This window comes from Gossypium hirsutum, chromosome A06 (genome assembly GCF_007990345.1).
Source record: "Gossypium hirsutum isolate 1008001.06 chromosome A06, Gossypium_hirsutum_v2.1, whole genome shotgun sequence".
Taxonomy (NCBI): domain Eukaryota; kingdom Viridiplantae; phylum Streptophyta; class Magnoliopsida; order Malvales; family Malvaceae; genus Gossypium; species Gossypium hirsutum.
In genome coordinates, this window is record NC_053429.1 from 45878862 (window position 1) to 45885062 (window position 6201).

General features: G+C 36.6%; 1 non-coding gene across 1 annotated transcript; it reads left to right on the plus strand.

The window, feature by feature from the left end:
* Positions 1-1107: 1107 nt before the first annotated feature.
* LOC121231065 (small nucleolar RNA R71) lies at positions 1108-1214 on the plus strand. Its single transcript, XR_005929134.1, has one exon. It is a non-coding gene; the product is annotated as a small nucleolar RNA R71 (small nucleolar RNA).
* The last annotated feature ends 4987 nt before the right edge of the window (positions 1215-6201 follow it).

A 6201-nucleotide genomic window follows, 5' to 3' on the forward strand; every position in this document is an offset into this window, starting at 1 on the left:
CTCCCTAGATCTTTCAATTTGTGGGGTAGCTTATTCTGTAGAATATCTGAGCAGACTGCGTTTAGCTCCACGTACAACACTTCATCCAACTTCCACTTATTTACTAAAAGCTCTTTTAAAAATCTCATTGCATTCAGCATCTGCGACAAAGCTTCAATAAATGGTAAGTTAATATGTAATTTTTTCAAAAGTTTAAGGAATTTACAAAATTGTTCGTCTGAGTGGTCTTTCCTTGTAGCATTAGGATATGGGACACGAGGTTTATATTCTTCATTCATCGTTTTGTTATGACTTACCTCACTTTTACCTTTGCTCACCACAGTTTCTTGCATCAATTCTGGCTCAGGCGTAATGAATCCTTCCTTATCTTGGGTACTAATTACGTTGAGATGTTCCCTTGGGTTAGGTTCAGTATTACTTGGTAAGCTACCTTGTGTTCATTTGGAGATTAGTTTGGATAGCTGGCCTATCTGAGTTTCGAGTCCTTGGATCGATTTTTGTTGATTTTTTAGTGCTGTCTCGGTATTATGGAAACAGGTTTCTGACACTGATATGAATTTTGGGAGCATCTCCTCAAGGTTCGGTTTCTTCTCTTGTTGATAAGGTGGCTATTGAGGATTTTGTGGCTTTTGATTCCCTTGACCGCCCTAGGAGAAATTGGGATAGTTCCTCCAACCTGCATTGTAAGTATTATTGTATAGGTTATTTTGAGATCTAAAGTTATTGTTACCCATATAGTTGACTTGTTCCTCGTCAGTTGTAGGATTGAAGGATTGATATTCTGTATGCACACCTCCTGCACTTGAGTCACACCTCATTACTGGATGTACCTGCGTAGAACTAAGAAAACCATCAATCTTTTTATTGAGAAGTTCTACCTGATTTGACAACATAGTAACTGAGTCAACATTATAAACGCCGGCTATTTTTGTTGGCTTAGTCCTCATGACTTGCCACTGATAATTATTTAGTGACATTTCTTCAATGAATTCATAAGCCTCTTCAAGTGTTTTATTGTTGATGGTTCCGCCAGCAGCTGCATCAACCATTTGCCGAGTCGAAGGATTCAGACCATTGTGAAATGTTTGTACTTAGAGCCAAAGCAGTAACCCATGGTGAGGGAACCTTCTCAAAAGGTCCTTGTATCTCTCTCATGCATCGTAGAGTGTTTCTAAATCCATCTGCATAAAAGAAGAGATGTCATTACGTAATTTAGCCATTTTAGCCGGTGAAAAATATTTTAGTAAAAATTTTTCAGTCATTTGTTCCCAAGTAGTAATTGACCCTTGTGGTAACAAGTTCAACCACTGTTTAGCTTTGTTACTCAATGAAAAAGGGAATAGCCAAAGACGAATGGCATCATCAGAAACGCCATTGATTTTAAATGTATCGCAAAATTCCAGAAAGTTTACTAAGTGAGCATTGGGATCTTCATCTTGCAAACTATCAAACTGAAAAAATTGCTATATCATCTAAATAGTGTTAGGTTTTAATTCAAAAATATTTGATGCCACAGCAGGTCTAACTATGCTAGATTTAGTCCCTGATAAAAAAGGTTTAGCATAATCATACATAGTGCGTGGAGCAGGATTTTGATTAACGGCAATTGCAGGAGGTAGCTGATTGCCTTGGTTTTCAGCCATCTCTTCGGTTGAGGGTTGAGTATCGTCTTCTTACTCGTTCTCTATGTATCTTAAGCTACGTCGTATTTCTCTTTGGTTTCTAAGAACTGGACGATCGATTTCTTCATCGAAAAGTAATGGTCCCGACGGGTTTCTTCTAGTCATAAACTATAAAAACCTGCCAAGAGAAAGAAAGAGTAGGTTAATAAATAATAATAATAATAAAATTAAATTAAATTGCAAGAAAAATAAACGGCTAAAGTAATAAAAATTGAGTGTTCCTAATATTTTAGTTCCCCGACAACGACGCCAAAAACTTGATCGCGTGGTTTCATGATAGGTTTTAAATATTTATAATTACTCGTTCTTAAACTAACCATTATCGTGATGTAGGCAAGTGTACCTATCGAACAGTAGTATAGTGTTAGCAAGACCAGATTGTCGAACCCAAAGGACCTAAAAGTACTAGTAATGACTGTCTTTTTATTATCTAGCCTAAGAATAATGAGGTTTTGTTTTAATTAACTAATTATCTAAACTAAGAATGCACAGAGAAAAGAATTGGGGAATTGCTTTTGGGAAAAATTGATTGACTTAAGACAATACCTAAGGAAAAATCCACCTAGACTTTACTTGTTCTGGCTCCGAATCGGATGATTTATTCATTCAACTTGTTCCATAGAGATCCTTAAGTTATGTAATTATCCCTATTCAAGACTAATAACGTCTAATCCCTAGATTGAATAACCGAGACTTTTCTCTAATTACCACACTAGGGTTGCATTAACTCGATCTATGGATCCCCTTATTAGGTTTCACCCTAATCTGAAAAAATCTTGTCACCCTATTCAAAGCGCGCAATCAACTTCGCTTAATTATGACAAAAGTACTCTTAGACAGGGTCTATTCCTCTTCTGAATAAGAGCATGTCTTGAATCAGTATCCTAGGATATCAAAATAAGAATTAAGAACGCATAATTAAGAACAAGTCAAATATTTATCATACAATTCAGAAAATAATAACAAGATTCATCTTAGGTTTCATTCCCCTTAGGTATTTAGGGGATTTAGTTCATAACTAAATAAGAAAACATCTCCGAAGAATAAAGAAAACAAAACATAAAGAAAACCCAAAACTTCTGAAGGGAAACTGAGGAGAGATCTTCAATCTTGATAATGAATTCAGCTTCTGAGATGGATCAATCGGCTTTCTTGGAGTAATTCCTCACCCCCTTCTCCGTCTCCCCTTTTTCTCCTCTTCTAGGGTGTATTTATAGGCTTTGGAATGCCTAAAAGCCCTCAAAAGCGGCCTTTTCTGAATTGGACTTAACTTGGGCTCAGCAGGGACACGCCCGTATGACACGCCCGTGTGCGATTACCTCAGGCCGTGTTTGAGCCAGTTAGAATGGCACGGGCGTGTGCTATGCCCGTGTGAGTCGTGCTCCAATTCTGCCAGATTGACACGACCGTGTGGCCTGCCCGTGTGAGGAGGTCCAGGCCATGTTAATTTCGTACTTTGGCCCATTTTCTCCGTTTTTTCCCATTTCTCATTCCTTTCTATCTCCTATGCTCTCCTAAGTATAAAACATGAAATTAAAGCGTTAAGAGCATCGAATTCACCAATTCTAATGAGAAATCATCCATAAAATGCATTAAACATGGGGTAAAAATATGTATAATTTACGGTTTATCAGTTAGGCTTATGAGTTATTATGTGAAATGATTATGAATTCTTGTTAATGACTTTTATTTTATATGCTTTAATAGTCTGACTCGTTGAATTTGGCTTACTAAGCTTTTTGTAGCTTACTCTGTGTGATTTCTATCTGTTTTACAGTTATCGTAGCTACTGAAGGCTCGGGGATAGTCGAGGATCATCACCACACTATCGAACTCATTTTGGTACTTTTGAAAGTGTAAATATGTCAAAGTATGGCATGTATAGTTTAGAATGTCTATGTATTTAAAGCTTTGATATATATATGTTATGCCATGAGAGTTGGCTAGCAAATGATATGTTTTTGCATAGTTTTGATATTTGGTTGGTAATGCTTAATGGTGTATGTTGGTAATGTTTTATGATCTAATATGGACTGGTCATTTTAAGCATGGAATTGGCTGAAAATTGTGGCATGAATGTTGTTTAATGTTGCTTGTAGGAATGGCCCAAATAGGGGTGGCAAGTTGGCTTAAATCAAGCCTGCATTGTGCCACACGGTTAGGAACCACGGGCGTGTCTTGTAGCCGTGTATGTAAAGCAGTAACCTCTTAAGATCCACATGGCTATAGCACATGGGTGTGTTATATAGTCGTGGGCTCAAGTCAGCAGCTAGCTAAGTTTTACACGGCCATAGCGCAGGTGAAAGTCAATATGTATGTCTTGTTTGGCATGGCTGGTTCACATGGGTGTGTCTAGTGTGCGTGTGAGGCACACGGCCTGATTATACGGGCATGTGACTTCAACAGAACTGAAAAATTTTCTAAGTTCTGAAATTTATGAATGTGTTCGATTTAATCCTAACTATCCTTAAAAGTATGTTTTAGGTCTCGTAGACCATTATAAGGGATACATGGCTGATGATTGCATATGTATTAATTTTATGTGATTCTGAATTAGTCTAAAATGTTCTGTCTGTCTAGTAATGCCTCATAACCCTAATCTGATGACGGTTACAGGTTAGGGGTGTTACAATGATTCCGGGGCCGGAGAAATTATTTTTAATGTTATTTTATGTGTTATAGCATGATTATATGAGTGCATGAAAAATTTGGTGAGTTAATTTTAGTGTTTGTGAGCTTAATTGTGAAAAAGAACTAAATTGCATAAATTGAAAAAGTCCTATTTTATTAGCTAGAGGTGTAAATTGAGTATGAATCATATTGTGGAGGTCTTTAAAGGGCAAATAGACCCTTTTGAGAGAGGCGGCCGGCCATGGGAGACAAAGAAATAGAAAAGTCAACATTTGGTGGAAATTAGGTGATAAAATTAAATAAAATAAAACAAATAGGAAAATTTGTCATTTTCTCATCTCTCTCCTTCTTTCTCCACCGATTTCTCTTCAAGAAAACAGCCATGGAAGCTCAAAATTTTCAGCAACCTTAAACTCTTGCAAGTAAGTCTTCTTGGTGGTCTTTCTTGATAATTTTTGTGTTTTTAGAACCTCTAAAGCTTAATCTAGCTAATGGGGGGCTATTTTGTGAAATGGTTGATGGTCTAGGGATTTGCTATGAAAGGATTTATGTTTTTTGCTAAATTTTAATGGAATAAAATGAGTCTTAGTTGTGTAATAAACAACTTTTGTGAAAGGATTTTCATGAAAACACCTAATATGGACCATTTTGTAAAGATGTCAAAATGGGTGATAAGTATGAGTAATAATGAGAATTGTGGGCTACTCCTAGTATAAAAAGAATTCGGCTAGGCTTGGGTAGTGAGAAAATTTGATAAAAATCGATTTACGAGCCTAAGGGCAAAATTGTAATTTTTATAAAGTCTAAGGGCAAAACGGTCATTTTGCCAAATTGTGAATTATAGAATGTTTTAATTAATGTAATGATTAAATGAGTGATTTTCATCATGTTAGATCAAGAAAATCTATATTTGAGCTTAAATCGGAAAGTACGAGATTATGGACTAAAATGGAGTAATTAGCCAAAATTGCATTTGAGGTAAGTCCGTGTGACTAAATAAGCATGTTATCCATATTATTGTTAATGTACTTGAAATTTATTTTTCTATGATTGTATTTAATTATATGTTGATGGAATATGACATTCCATTGAAACAAGTAAGTTGTATATTAATAATGCAACCATATTGTTATGATGTCTGATTGAATTAATATTGCATAAATTGTTTTGATTGTGAATATGAGTATGCATTATGAGAAATTAATGTAATAAAGATTTCCGGTTGAACATTAGGAATAGATTTGGATATTCATGCCATGACATTGGGTGATAAGTGTGCTAGTGTAAGACATGTCTGGGACATGCATCGGCCACATTATAAGAGCCAGTGTAAGACATGTCTGGGACATGCATCGACATTGAGAGGTGAGCTACTGTAAGAAATGTCTGGGACATCGGCCTCGAGTTATACTAGCTAGTGTAAGACCTGTCTGGGACATGGTGTCAGCTTGTTGTGTGTCAGTGTAAGACCTGTCTGGGACATGGCATCGACACCGATAGATGAGGGCCAGTGTAAGACCTGTCTGGGACACGACATCGGCCTCGATATATGAAAGTTAGTGCAAGACCTGTCTGGGACATGGCATCGACTTTGATGTGCTAGCCAGTGTAAAACCATGTCTGGGACATGGCGTCGGCATCTTATCCCATGTTTGGGGCTATTGAATATCCTATAGTATTCCAAATGATTCAACGAGAGATGTATGGTTTATATCGAATGATAGAGCTTAAGGCTATGCTATGAGCGGTACAGGAACTTACATGAAATTAATGAGATGTGAATCTAATTCATGTTGTATGATTGATAAGGAATGAATATGAGTAAGTATATGAGCATGTTGAGTAACATAGGTACGTATGTCAAACTCATGAGAAATGATTTTGGTTT